General features: G+C 36.1%; 1 pseudogene; it reads left to right on the forward strand.

The window, feature by feature from the left end:
- Window positions 1–5,826: 5,826 nt before the first annotated feature.
- LOC149147223 (26S proteasome regulatory subunit 6A homolog pseudogene) lies at window positions 5,827–7,344 on the forward strand (annotated as a pseudogene).
- The last annotated feature ends 8,249 nt before the right edge of the window (window positions 7,345–15,593 follow it).

Raw genomic sequence — 15,593 nt, forward strand, 5'->3', positions numbered from 1 at the left:
AGTCTTCATTGTAATTTGTAGAAATCATAAAAAGATATAGTGACAATGATCTAGTTCAAAATTCTAAACTATTAATAGTTCAACGATAATGTTTAATATTTAAAGTTATAAAATAAATTTTGTGGCTATTAGCCCTATTGCAAGGGGGTCATCTAGTCATTGCCATGACAGTGTACTATTAACTATCGGCATGATTGTGCACTATTAATTATTTTTGTAGCTCACCTTTGCCTATGCCTATCATGATAAGTGACTTTACCCTTACCTATAAATTTCATGGATAATGATTTTTTTTTTATGGCTTTTGAACATATACAAAATTTTTATACAAACACTTGTTTGAACAACAAATGTTGATGAGTTTATATGGTTACAGTTTCACACCACCACATGTTTGAATCAAGAATGTTGTTGAGTTCATATCGTTACACCACCACATGTTTGAATCAAGAATGTTGTTGAGTTTATATCGCTACAATGTAATAGTTAATAGATATTACTTTCACGTAATACTTCATTTTTTTCTAATTAAAACTTTTATGATGTCAATGAATTTAAAAATTCAACATTATTTTGAGTAACAAATCAAATAAAAAAATTATGATAAATTTGTTTCATCATTTAGGAATATATATATATATATATATATATATATATATATATATATATATATATATATATATATATATATATCTGTGGTATATTTGTAATAGTTTGCAAGTGTTAATTTAATTAGTGGAGCTTGTGGTTAAAGCAACTTTTGGGGTGCTTAATTAGACATACTTGGTACAATTTCATATTGGATTCTAAAAAACACTTATTTACAAAATTATATATATATATATATATATATATATATATATATATATATATATATATATAATATTATTTATATAAATAAAATTATAATAATATAGGGTACAAAACATTCAAAAATTTCCTTTAAACGTATATAACTTTTTTTATCAAAATTTCTAACCAACTGTAGTGATGGAGGAGTATCTACCATTAAACCCCACGTTGGTCTTCCTATGTCTACGAGTTTCCTAGAGGAAGTTGGTTTTTTCAATTAATTATAAGAGAATGAGTGCTTCCTAGGTCTATTGGTTTCTAGAGGAAGTTGGTTTTTCAATTTATTATGAGAGAATGAGTGTGAGGAAGCTGGTTTCTTCAATTTATTATGCGAGAATGAGTGTGAAAGCTGCATAGTGAACAAGTCTCACTGTTGAATGGTTGTTAACAAGAAATTTGGGTAAGAAGATCACTTTGCTTGGCTCCAATACCATTAAATGATTCTCCTTGTCCTATTGATTCTATGGATGTGTGGTAGGCCACTAGGCTAAAGTAATGTAGAATTAAAGATATTTCCCAATCTTGTGTTCAAAGTCCCCAAAAAGGGAAATGACTTTGTAACATACAATTGGCTAGAATATAGCTCATTTCATAAGGATAAAGAGGATGCTTTATTAATGAGTTAAATTAATTTTCTAGAACATTTTATTAATGCATCTTATATTGAAAAACTAAAATGAAATTAACCACTAATAAATCTTTAAAATCACTTTCCAAATAAATATAAAATCAAAGTATTTTTTTTATATAACTTGGAAACACAAGGAATGAATTGTTATATCACTATGTTAAAATATTTGATAAAAATTCTATTCATTTTTAATAAAAAAAATAATAAAATTTAATATATAAATCAATAAAATATTATAATTTTTTTTGTTTGTTTGTCAAATTATTGAAGTTTTTGAGAAAACTCAAAAACATCTAAATCATCCCTTGAGAATCACACCCACTGCTAATCTTCAAATCAGTGCACCCCATCACCTCTTATTCTATACACACACAAAAAAATTTATAACTTTTAAAAATAATTTAAAATTTAAAACTTAAATATAGATAATTGATTTTAACTAAAATAAATTTATTAGATTAAAAAAACAAAAGTGCCCATATCTTTAGAAAAGAGTAAACATTTCTTCCCTAGGGAATAGTTAAAAGTCATGAATTCTCCATTTACACAATATTCAAATCCATTTCAAATGAATATAAATTACTTTTAAATTTTCAAAACATATCTTCTCATATTTTGGAAGAGAATAAAAGCCCATGAAGTCTCCATGGCCACAAACTTCAACTCCAAATAATAAAAACTTGCCGGTGTTTTTATGGTAGAAGTGATTTGAATTTACAATTAATCAATGAATGTCGGCTTTGCAACCGCCTTAAAATAGCGTATATAACGCCACTTTAAATCAAGGTTTCTCAACACCGAAGGTTATACGCATCTTCATATTTTTCATCGAATGCGAGAAATTTTACACGGAGATTTGAATTTGGTCATTTAGAAATAATGGAAGAAACATATGAAAGGGTTGGAGATGCCCAAATGTACGCGCAACAACGCGGATTATATGAGATACGGGAGAGAGAATATGTTCTCAGTATTATGAGGTACGTGGAAGGCGAGCTAAACGCAGGTATTGTTTCTAATGCCTTACAAAATTCAACGGAGGACATGACAACAACCCAAACCAACAGAATTGAAGGGGAAAACGTTGGGCAACACTTGGTGTCGACTGTGACTGTGAGGAATGTGAGTAGAGCTGCATTTGATCAGTCAATTCCGGGGGGCCGTCGGGAATTAGAGAATTTAGCAGAGAATATTGACGTACGTGAATTAGGTAATCGATGGGAAGGAGAGACCGTACGGCGCCATAGAATTATTGTAGGTAATGAAAATGTGAGTGACGACTATGTCACAACATTTAGATTCGCTGAAAATTCGATTATAATTCGATACCTTATGGATTTTCGCAACCCGGACAATGGAGTAGTCCAGTACTCCACCCAAATTATATGGAATTCCAGGTTCAATCGACGCCAGATCATGCAACATCTAGAGGAGAATACATATAATTTCAATTTTGAACATGAACTGATCAGTATTGCCATGAATTATTTTAGAGAGGAGCTTGTTGAGACTACAAGTTCTGCAGAAGTCGTGGATGGGTTGCCGGACGTTATAATTGGGCATAACGACAGTGCAAACGGAGATGACATGATGTGCCCAATTTGTCACGACGATTTTGCAAACGGTGAGGGCGCAAAACAATTGCCTTGCAACCATATTTATCATTCGCATTGCATTCTCCAGTGGTTTACTCACAAAATCTCCTGTCCCACATGCAGAAGCGAGTCACTTGCTCCACAACCGTGATCATGAACTGTTTGTTACTTTTATTTCACAGTCTATATGTGGTATGGTATATCTATTACGTAAATAGCTGTATCTGGCATAAGTTTTTAAAATTTTAATTTAATTATTAAGTAATTAGCAAATATTTTCTTAAAGTAAAAAAATAATTGTTGAACACACATGGACAGCAAACAATAGGAAAGATAAATCAGTGAGTGCATTTTTTTATTAACATAAGATACACATTTATAGTACAATAGGTGACTCTTGGGATTCAGATTCCAAGGTCTCTTGGACTGCTTAGTCTTTTCATCTTCCACACTAACCCTTTAGGATTAGGTGTCCAACATTCCCCCCCTTAATCCGAAGGGTTATGTATGAGTCCAAGAAGAGAGCTGTAATACAAAATGTGCAAAAATGCATGGCAGCACTAGGCTGAATGTGCTCTATGAAATTTTGGTATAAAGGGCAGTGGTTTAAGGATGACCACCAACACTGGAACGCTTAGTGCAGTTCCCGGAACTCTTCCAAAACTGGGAAGAAACTGAAGTTTTCTGCTAGAGGAAGTGATCCTATTGTTTTAAAAAGGGAAACCTTCAACCATAAAAGGGAGGTCTCACCCCGCATAAAAGGTAAAACTTCAACCTGAAAAGGGAAGTCTCAACGTGTGATGGTTTAAGGATAACCAACAACTCTGTGATTCCTGAAATTCTTCCAAAACTGGCAAGAAGCTGGAGTCTTCTGCTAGAGGAAGTGTCCCAGATTGCCAACTGAAGGCATGTTCAGGCATCTTGTCTCTGGCTACAACTCTGAAACTGGTGTGGCAGGATGTGGCTCAGGCTTGCTTGATTTGACTTTGAAGCTTGTAGATGACCATCATCTCCCCCCTGTCAGGTACAAGGTGAGAAGATGGAGAAAACTCAACTTCAAGACTGTTCAATACTTTGGAACAAGTTCTGATATGTGTTTGGAATATCTTCTTGGCTGTTGATGCCCATTGCCAAGAAGCGATTCATCCTAGATGAATCTTTGTTCTTGCAGGATGTTTGTTTTTGAAGCACCTGTGTGAAGAATGGCTGGTTTTATGACAGTGCTCACATGGATGAAGATCAAAACAGTGATCTTTCAGATGGCCAACTTGGTCACAGTGTTGGCATTTCACGATCTGTTGTTTTTGTTGTTGTTGTTGCTGGTGTTGCTGTGGAAGAGGGGCAGAATCTGGAACAGCTGGAGCTGAACTGTCATGAGGAGCACCTGAACTGTCATAAATGAATCCAGCACTCTGAAATTGAATGGGCTTGGCATAGTCTGGAATATGAAAGGACAAGTCCTTGTCATATCCAAGACCAGTTCTGTGCTTGTTGTGGACAAGCTGTTCCCAAGGTCTGATGATGGGCTTGGGAAGTGTAGACTGAACCTTTGCATCTGCATGTAACTTTGCTGCTTTATCTGAATGAACTGTAACATTATTGACTTGCTGTTTATGGGAGTCTGCTACATTGTTCTGAACAGAAACAGGTTCAGAATGATGACTCCACTGGTGTAATTCTTCCTGTTGTAGCTTTGTTTCAAGCTGCAAAAACTCAATATTCTCACGTGCAGTTTTCAGAGAGGTTTGGATGTCAAAGAGAGTTTCTTTGTTAACTTTGACCATCTCATCAACAGTGGAATGAATTAGGATATTCAATAACTTTAATGCATCTTCAAGTCTGGCCATTTTTCTTCAATGTCACTTAAAAAACACAACTGAGGCAACAGCAACAGAAAAATAATATTGTACTCTTACTACAAGATATTGTAAGGGCTTATCAAGTGGCAACAATGTCGCGAAAATGGTTGATGGAGCAGGACCTGAGTAAGCTGGATGTTACCAAGTTAAACTACAATAAACATTTCTCGTCAAGCTACAATAAACATTGGTACAATTGGGCACATGGTAAATCAACAATCCACAGTTCGTTTCAAGAATGAACTGGAGCATAACATCACTAATGCAAAAAATATATAAATGTGAAGATGAGCGTTGTCCTCAACTTCAAACTTCAGAGCATCTAGCTGCTATGGAAATCATGCAAAATCTCTACAAGAAACTGCTCCAAAATCTCTACAAGAAACTGCAAAAAAATGACTTCTAAAAATGTCTTCAAAAATGCTTCAAATTCACTTCACAATGCTTATCACTTCTCCACGAATCACTTCACTCAGAGGTTGTTTCAAATTGTTCCACAGACAACACCAAATCTGCTTCGAGGTGGCTTCAATACTGCTCTTAAAATCTGCTTGAGCATGTGCCAAGTCATAAAAAATTTGACTTACAAATCATCTATGAGCGTTAACTCCAGTTATACTGCATTCACCATTCAACAATACAACTGCAACGAGGCACATCCATTTGTCTATAAGCGAAAGCTTGTGCACAGTATCAAATTAAACAGACATGCATGTAGATAGCCAAATTGAATTCTGCGATAGAATTTCATCCAAAAAACTCAAATTCAGAGAAATGACAACGATAATGCTTCCCTGCTCAGAGGAATAATTATCTCCGGATGTCAGACCCTGTAGAGGGACTCTGATACCATGAACTGGTTTTGATGTGACTCTCTTCCTTCTAAATACTACTTTATGGGCCTCGAGGAACAGGAAAAACACTCATCGCTCGTGCATGTGCTGCACAATCAAATGCAACATTTTTAAAACTTGCTGGTCCACAATTAGTCCAGATGTTCATCGGAGATGGTGCCAAACTCGTTCGCGATGCTTTTCAACTTGCAAAGGAGAAAGCCCCATGTATTATCTTTATAGACGAAGTTGATGCAATTGGAACAAAGCGTTTTGACAACGAAGTAAGTGGAGATAGAGAAGTGCAACACACGATGCTTGAGTTACTGAATCAGCAGTGATGAACGTATAAAGGTCATAGCAGCAACAAATCGTGCAGATATTTTAGATCCAGCTTTAATGCGTTCAGGCCGTCTAGACAGGAAGATAGAATTCCCTCACCCAACAGAGGATGCACGGGCACGGATTTTACAGATTCATTCAATAAAAATGACTGTTCATCCAGATGTCAACTTTGAAGAGCTTGCACATTCCACTGATGATTTTAATGGTGCACAGTTAAAAGCTGTTTGTGTAGAAGCTGGTATGCTTGCTCTGCGTCGAGTATCAAGACCAGTGATATACTTTTGCGCAGCTTGGACATTTTCCATGCCTTTTGTTAGCTGGAAAACATGCAGAGCACAGCGTTCTTCAACAAGTCGTAACAGGTGTGCTTGCATCCCTCAGACATTCTGCAATCGCCGGTCCCAAGGTAGGGAGGTATGAAATAACAGTGAGAGCATTCACCTTTGCAACAGACTTGAGGCCTCCTAAAGCTCTTATAATCCACGCATGCAATCACCACAGACTGAACCCTCCCGCCTCTTGAAATTCTTCACTTGAATCGCCGTTTTCAACCTTGATCTGGAACGAATTTTCCTGCTCGAGGCTATAGAATCCTACTCGCCTGTTGTAATTGGTTCCTTCATCCGAACCCTGATGCTAATCGATCTCGGTTCACAGTGTGGCTCCTATCACAAAAAAATTATTCATGAAAAAGCCCCGGACGAGAAAGATATGATGGAGACGTCGCCTTGCGCAGACCTTTTGCCAAAATTTTGGAAATTTAGGCGCAAAATCTCCTCAGAAGACCACCTCCATAACCAGACCTCTCCACTTCCGTTGATATTTCAATCATCTTTTCTCCTGATGGTGGGGAGTCGAAGCCGGCACAGTTGTCGACTGAAAAGCCAGAGACTGCTAGCTTACAGCCTAATTATTCAGATGAGAAACAGAATGAAAATGATGGGGCGATTTCGTGGTATGGATTGGGTGCAGTGATTGCAGAGCAGATGCAACACATCACATGGCAGAAGCGTTTTCTGAGCGTTATCAAAAAAATCGAAGAGAATACACAGTGGCGCAGAAGCGTTTTATGTAGAAAGGCCACAAAACAAAACAAGTCGCTCAAGTATGAGCTGACAAGGGCAGAGATACCGTGTCAGTGTGAGGCCCAGAGCGCAGGAAGGGCAGAGATACCGTGTCAGTGTCAGGCCCAGAGCGCAGGAAATAATATGGCGCAGAATGAGGAATAAAACGCTCAATAAGGTGGCAATTCTGATCAATTCTAATTAGTAGAAAGACATAACTGACATGTAGGTAGAGACCACAAAACAAGTGGTTCAAAAATGAGCAGGGCCAGAATTTGCTCGCTCTGATACCATGTTGAACACACATGGACAACAAACAATAGGAAAGATAAATCAGTGAGTGCATTTTTTTATTAACATAAGATACACATTTATAGTACAATAGGTGACTCTTGGGATTCAGATCCCAAGGTCTCTTGGACTGCTTAGTCTTTTCAGCTTCCACACTAACCCTTTAGGATTAGGTGTCCAACAATAATAAAGAGTTAAAATTTATTATAATTATAAATATTATTGTTAAGATGCTTCATTTTATAGATGGTGATAGGGTCATTTGTTAAGACACACTTTCATGGAAAATCACTGGTTGAGTTCCCCTGTAGTTAGCCACATTGTATATATATATATATATATATATATATATATATATATATATATATATATAATGGTTACCTAAAAGAAGCAGTTTTATTATCAATGAAATAAAATTATATTTTGTAAACACTTCATTAGTATGTATTCCAAGATAAATGATTACTTAGAATGGTCACAATAATGACATAGAGCCCTGGTAATAGAGCAAAGAAGAGAAAAAACTAGTTAGAGAGTAAGCTTAACATCTTTTATAACTGTATAAATAATTCACTTTGTCTTTCTCCTCTTTCTTTTTTTACACCCTTCCTTACTCCCAGGGCAGCCTTGATAACAACCACTGTTGTATTCATTGAGTTTATAGTACTTCGGAGCTCCTTTTAAGGTTTACAGCTCTATGTTTCAAGGGATCTTTTAGTTCTTGGCATTGTTTTGTTCTTTGTTGCTTCTACTTCCATGACTTCAAGATTCAGCGTGAATGCCATCTCTATGTTTTGATTGGGATTTATGGTTTGTGGAGGGAACTCTAACTGTGTGTTAGTTCATGGCATTTCCTCATTATCTATTTTGGGTTGGGGAGGGTCATTTTGATCCTCCACGTCTTTATTATTTGGAAAAAAGGGCTTTTAGGGTTGCCAGATCTTTGTTTTAGTGTGTGACCATTTTTTTTATGTGGTAGTTTTTTTGGTTAGAGAGTAGTTGTCTTGCAGATGTTTTGTTGGAGCCTTAGGGCATCCTATAATATTTGAGAATATTATAATATTGTAACGAATATTTTGCTACCTTATTGGGAACCCTAATGTTTTTGAATTGTGGTTTTGAGACTTTCCATTGACTCGTGGTCCTTCAAGATTAGTATGTATCTATGTGATGCTCTTTTTACCAATATCTTGAAGGTCATGTTTTTCTTTGTGTGTGCTAGGGATTGGATTGCCTCTAAGCTAGGGTTGTGTCTCTTCTTGGTAGACTAGATTTCTTTTAGTCTAGTGGGCATAATGATTGTATCAATGGGTGTGATATTCTTTCCACAACTAGTATTGTGTGTAGTGGGGGAGTTGTAGTAGGGGGGTAGCCCCCTTACATGAGATCTCGGTGGCACCTATGGAATTTTTTTATGCGGATCCAATAATAGTTGGGTAGACCCAAGGATGGGGGGTTGACCCAAGGATGGTGGGAAAACGTACCCATGGTTTTGAACATAGTTTTTGTGCATGGTTTTGGGTAGGATGGTTTTTTCCCATGGTATTTTGTAGATTTGGTCAAAGAAAATGGCTATTATGTTCTAATCCAGGGTTAATGGATTGATGTTTCTGAATTATTCCACATGTATATAATGTATTGTAACATTGGAATATTATAATGAAAAATAAATTTGGTTTTCAGAGTTTTGAGTTCTGGGATAAAATCTTTGTTTTATGTTTGTTTCATTGTATATTTTTTTGTTTTAAGAATTTGTTTGCATGTAATTTTTGTATTTTTTTAAGAATTTTGACATGAGCTTGACCTTAGTAAGAATTCCTGTGACTAATGTTCCTAGAATATGATATGTGACATTAATTTATTGAATAGTTAGCATGTTCATTGTGTTTTTGGATCATTTGATTTTTATAAATAAGATTATAAATATAACTATCACCCAAAACAATAATTTTTTTTTTAACTATATAACTAGAACACCATCTTCAAAGCATCTTAAAATCTCAAAGATACTTATCCACAAAAATCTAAATGAGAGTTCTCCACAAAAATTGCCCAAAGAATAAAACTTTCAGGTTGGAAAGAATCGCTCCACAATACAAAGAAGAATTCAACCCAAATTCCATTCTAACCATATAAAAGTTGCGAACATCGAGATCCAAATCACGTTTTCATTTATCTAAACCTTGTGCACTTTAAAACTCAATACAAATGCACACCAAATAGATTGTAGCTATGACTAGCCCACGCTCCAAATTTGAGGGATTCTTTGGTAGAAGAAAAACGAGACATTGTAGTGAAGATTGACTTGAGTAAAGGATCCAATCTTTTGCTGAGGCACGTGCAGCATGATTTTCAGAAGAAAGTGGAACTCTTCGTGAAATTATAGAGACTGTGTCTAGTAGTGACCATGTATTACTCCTCATATCTGATGCTACACAGGCAGACAATTACCAAAAAATATTTTCTTCCATGAAACCAAACAAAATTCTCGGTCTTTATCATTGTTTTCTACTAGGACATTTGTGGTCCTGTGGGATGACTTATTGAAGAACATAAGTGTGATAGCCGTGTGCTGGAAGGACATGTGGTCGTCTGTTAGGCGCCTGTATGTGCAGGGCAAGCATATTAACATTTGCAACCATTCTGGAGGATGAGTACAGGAGTGATATTTTTGGGGAACGTGGGATCTTATTGGGAACTGTGTCAAATTCTTGCCTGAGAGGGTGGTAAACATGCTCAAGCTGCTCTCTCTTCTAGTAAGTTCGAATCAGGTCTCCATCTATGGGAAGAAGACCATCTTGGAATTTCTTTGAAAGAGGTGATTTTGTGCATAGCTTAATAGGTATGGCCAACCTATTGGAGCTATGACAATATGTTGATATGAGAGTAAAAAATTTATTTTATTTTATTTTGTCATTGGAATCATGAATTAAATCATTGCACCTTATTGAGGCTAGTTAGCTCAATTTAGGTAAGGTTATTTTGTTAGAATTCGGGACTCTAACAAATGACAGGTTAAGCATGGAGTTCCAATATTTAATTGACAAAGACAAAGATGCCCAAGATGTGATCAAAAGATGAGGTGTAGGAGCAGGAAGAGATTAAAGGATGATGGACAGCCAAATTAGCTTGAGTAGTTTGTTTGAGTTTGTAACATAGACTGATGATTGTAATAAAGTGTGAGTCATACATTGTAATCATAGCAAATCTACATTTCATAATTTGTTTTTGGTCACTTGTGGTCCCTACAATGATTTAGGTACCTAGTATCTTCTTAATCTTGGAGTATGTTAAAAGGACATATGCTTGTAAGACCTAGAGAGGCATGCATACCCCTTTGTTCCCTAGTGACATCAAGTTGTGGAATCAACCACTGGGTAGGTATGAGGGTGGCAGGTGTACTCGTATCCAAGCTTGATATGTAATTGAAGAATTGAATCTTCGATTAATGGGGGGATTGAGATATGGAACAAATCTCATAGTGTAATGGACCAAGTCAAAGAAAGTTCATTAAGAGGTTGGATGAACCATGTATGTGAAGGACTTCCTAGTAGAATGGCGGTTGCAGTGGTGGAGAATCCATGCAATTTGGTGGATGGTTGTTCCTTTATATGGACACCTACAATTGCATGAACAAGGTATAAGGTGTGATTACTAGATTGGACCATATGAAGACTTTGTAAGCTGATATCGAGACAAGTAGTCATTAAGGGGGAGTGTTGGAATATGTAATTCCTACTTGTCTCAGTTGTGATTCTTACTATGTAAAGGAGTTTTTTCATAGTATTTAGGATCTATTTCCTACATTGGTGTGTGGTTGAGACATTCTCTCAACCAATATATTATGTGTCCAAGATAGCATACCTATCTTGGTACAACACTTCTTGTATATATGTAATTTCATTTGATTAATAAAGTAATATGGATTCTCATATTTTATCATCCACGCACTACACAACCACCATAGATATTTATTGTATGCACCACCACTCTTGACACAACACATCATTTAATATAACAAGAATACAACACAACTTTTCATATAACAAGAATCTATGCCTCTCACAAAAGCTCCATGGCATACTCCTCTACCGTTTGCACAAATACAAACCAAAAACATGGGTACAACAACACGAACCATACAAAATATGAGCACACTTTTAAGCTACCCTAATCTAATCATTTTTTTTCACTACTCTCACATCTTCGTGGTATTCCAAAACTGGATCTGATACCATGTTAGAAATATGAATAGAGCGAGAGAGATTACACACACAACACCAAAGACACTCTAATTATATTGATCTTACAATACATGATATTTCTACATCCAAGAAGGGTGGATCTAAATGACTAGAAATAGTTAGTACAACTATTAACCTCGGAACTCACTCAATTACAACTCACCACAACTTGGAAGTCATGGAAGCATTACTTCCAATAGAATCTACATTACTTATATTATGTATTCATGTGAGATGTATTTTGAATTAAGTGTATTTAAAATCTAATAACTTATTTAATATACAAATATACATTTTAGTTTGATGTAACATTACTACACCAAGGGCACTTTTAAAACGTTTTTTTAACACAAAAGAAATATTTTGTCTTAAAAAGTGACTTTTTCTTTTAATTATTTTATTTAATATCAATTGAATTGTTTTAAATATAAAAAATTAAGACAAAAACAATTTGAGACAAAAATATTTAAAGTTAAAACTTTATATTTAAGGCAACACAAAAATAGTTTAAGACACAAATATTTTAAGACAAGTTTTATATTTAAGACAAAAGCACTTTGACACAAAAATATTTTGAGACAAAAATAGTTTGAGATAAAAATAATTTAAGACAATTGCCACTTAAGACAAAACCCATTTAAGACAATTAACAATTAAGGCAAAAAAATATCAATTTAAGAATTGAATATGAGGATACCTTTGCTACTGTAGTAAGTTACTTTTTTATTAGATCAATTCTTTCTCTCACTATGAAAATGGAGTGGAAGATCCACCAGATGGATGTAAAAACAATATTTCTCAATAGGGTTATTGAGAAGGAGGTGTACATCGCGTAACTAGAAGATTTTGAGACATTTTAACTAGAATCTCATGTGTGCAGACTCAAGCGAGCATTCTATGGTTTCAAACAAGGACCCTGTGCTTCGTACACCACGAAGATCGATAGTTATGTCTGATAAAATATGAGCACTCTATTAATTAAGTGTCTCTCCAAGTGAGATACCTGGACAGTGCCCAAGCACTTCACACAATACACAATACTCTTCAATTAGAAGAACCTAGTACATATAGGCTTTCACACTAACGGGGTGGTTTCAACCACTCCCTAGATAGTAGGATCTGAGACCTAATCTTAGAGTCTCAATCCTATCCTTAAAACAATTAACTGTAACTTTCTCCATTAATTCTAACACTTCTCCTTACTGGAGAAAGGGTACTTAAAAGATAATATATGCGTGCTGGTCTAGTCTCAACTAGGCTTACAATGGTAAAAAACAGAGCTTTCTATTTTTCTTCTTGCATCAAAGCCCATACTTGTTCATTTGTGGATGAAGCTTCATCTTCACTTTCTTTTCCATAAGAAAATGATGGAGCTTTGCCTCCTTTTTATATTTTCTCCCCCTTCGAAGGAACACATGAACTATTATCCTCCTTTTCGAGTATATACTAACATTCTTTGTGTTTGATGTTGTAGTTTCTTGGTATTCTTCAATTGCTTCTTCTTGTCTCCCAATATCTACACAAAAAACAATGTTAGATTTATAAAGAGGACCACATTTTCTTTTTTCTTCCTTCTCCTTTAGGAGAGCTTTCATTTCTCCATCTCTCCCTACTCCATCCCTCTCTACTAACATAGTTATGCCTTCAACCTCTTCACTCAGTTCCATTGTTGCAAGAATGTTTTGCATTTGATCTATATGTGAAGATAGGCCTTCCTTCTCACAAAATAGTAATTCATGAATAAGTTGTTTTTCAATCATCAAATTTATCCACTCATCATGAGGTATAAAAGTCTAATTAAACTTGATTTCTGTTTAACTTCACAAGTTTTAGTTACAGACACACATTCATCACCCATCATTGCATCTTCAACTTCACAATCAAATATGGGATCATTTTCAAGAGAAATATCTTTAGCATAATTTTCCTCATTCAAACAGTATTTCATTTCTAAAACATCCCATATGAATTTTGTACTAAGAATCTCTCAATATTCATATATTATGCTGAGTATCATCTAATGCAGATGTTGTAAGACTTAATTATGATGCATCTCCATTATCATTAATAACATCTTCAACATAATCCAGTAAATTTATCTTCCATAATACCGTTTTCATTTCATTTGCCCATATTTCATAATTCATACCTGAAAAAGACAGTAAATTTAACCATAATAATCTGAGCAAATTCCAAATATGTATCTTGATCAGCTACTGGTCCATCAACATCAACTTGAAACACATCATTAGATTCAACAAAACAATATTTTTCATTTCTCCTTTGATGTTTTCTCCTTAGTTTCCTTTGATTGAGTTTACTTTGAAGACCCATTTTCTCCCTTATCAATTTCAGATCTGGAAATCGATCCACCATAGTCAAATTCTCCACTAGCACTCCAATATCTCCACCACTAGTCAACTGCTCAATGTTGCCACTGCCACTACAAGGGTAGTGTTGCCGCTGTCACTATCATCAAACTATGCTTCGAGGCACGTAACCGAGTCTAGATTATGAGGATGAAAATGCAATTCTTTGTGGGTCTAAGGATCATTTCTTCCAGCAGATGAATCGTTGATTCACCTTGATCAACAACCCTCGAGATTCACACATTTTATTAGTGAGCTCCAATCTTGCCATCCACGAATGTTACTTCGCAGCAACCTTGGCATCCTTCCGGCCTTCTCCACACAGCTTTCTCCAAATGATCTCCATGGCCACTACTATGCGGTGATTATGGATTGCCACACCACCAATGGGAGATCCCCAGAAATTTATGATGGGATGCAGGTGGGCTTTAGATTCCTAGATAAAATGACATGATGATCTCCTCGCAGATGCACCAGTCTGGAAAAACTCCTCGGATCTTCAGCCTCTTCCACGACTGAAGAAGTTACAAGAAAAAAAAATAGATCTACCCCAGATCTATGTCAAAGACAATGTTCCCAATCGTTGTTGTGATTCAAGCCAATGCACACAGTAATTTTTAGTGGAAAGGATGATCCCGTGTTGTCTGTTATACCCTTGACGATTTGGTTTATGACAGCCAACCTGCAGCGGATCCACTCTAATCCATGCAGATATCGACTATGATGTTCTGCATAGATCTTTCCAGAATGCAGAATGCAACAAGAAATAATGAATACGACCTTCAAGTTGCTTGTGGCTACTCAAATGACTACTGCAATTTGTAGCTTGTTTTCCACTCTACGCAGCCACCACAATCACCATGAAAAAAATAGTCGGTGTGAGATTTTGATGCACTACGTGAGCTCCTCTATGTGTCCATGCTCATGCAGCCTCCAACACTGGCTGATCTCTGGCCTCCACCATGTCCTGTGAGGAACCACGTTACCTCAGCGCTCGAGCCAAACAACACCTTGCATGCCAGTCCTCACCGCTCTGCATAGATCAATGGCAGTCACACGCAACTTTATTTCTCCACGTGCTCCCCACAGATCTGGTCTTCGGCACGGAGGTTGAATGTGCCCCTTTTGCTATGCCACAGGCTTTCCAATAAACAAAAAGACAAAGTAATTTTTTTAAGTTTCCACAATCGGTGCGATTTACCACCGTGGACTTGCGAAGTTCGTCGCCTATATACAACAAGGATTCACGATGTTCTAGTCACAGTGGGATCATCACATCTGTGCACCTAAAACATGTGATGCTTTCACCTCAGTCGCACCCTTCAATCAGTGTACATGATCGACAACCTGAAGCACCCATACCATGATTAAATATGTGCACTCTATTAATTAAGTGGCTCTCTAGGTGAGATACCTAGAGAGTGCTCAAGCACTTCACACAACACACACTACTCTTCAATCAGGAGAACATAATAGATATAGGCTTTCAAACTAATAGCGTGGTTTCAAC

This window comes from Pinus tabuliformis, chromosome 9, assembly GCF_031772625.1.
Source record: "Pinus tabuliformis cultivar Carrire ecotype Pingquan chromosome 9, CPIR1, whole genome shotgun sequence".
Taxonomy (NCBI): domain Eukaryota; kingdom Viridiplantae; phylum Streptophyta; class Pinopsida; order Pinales; family Pinaceae; genus Pinus; species Pinus tabuliformis.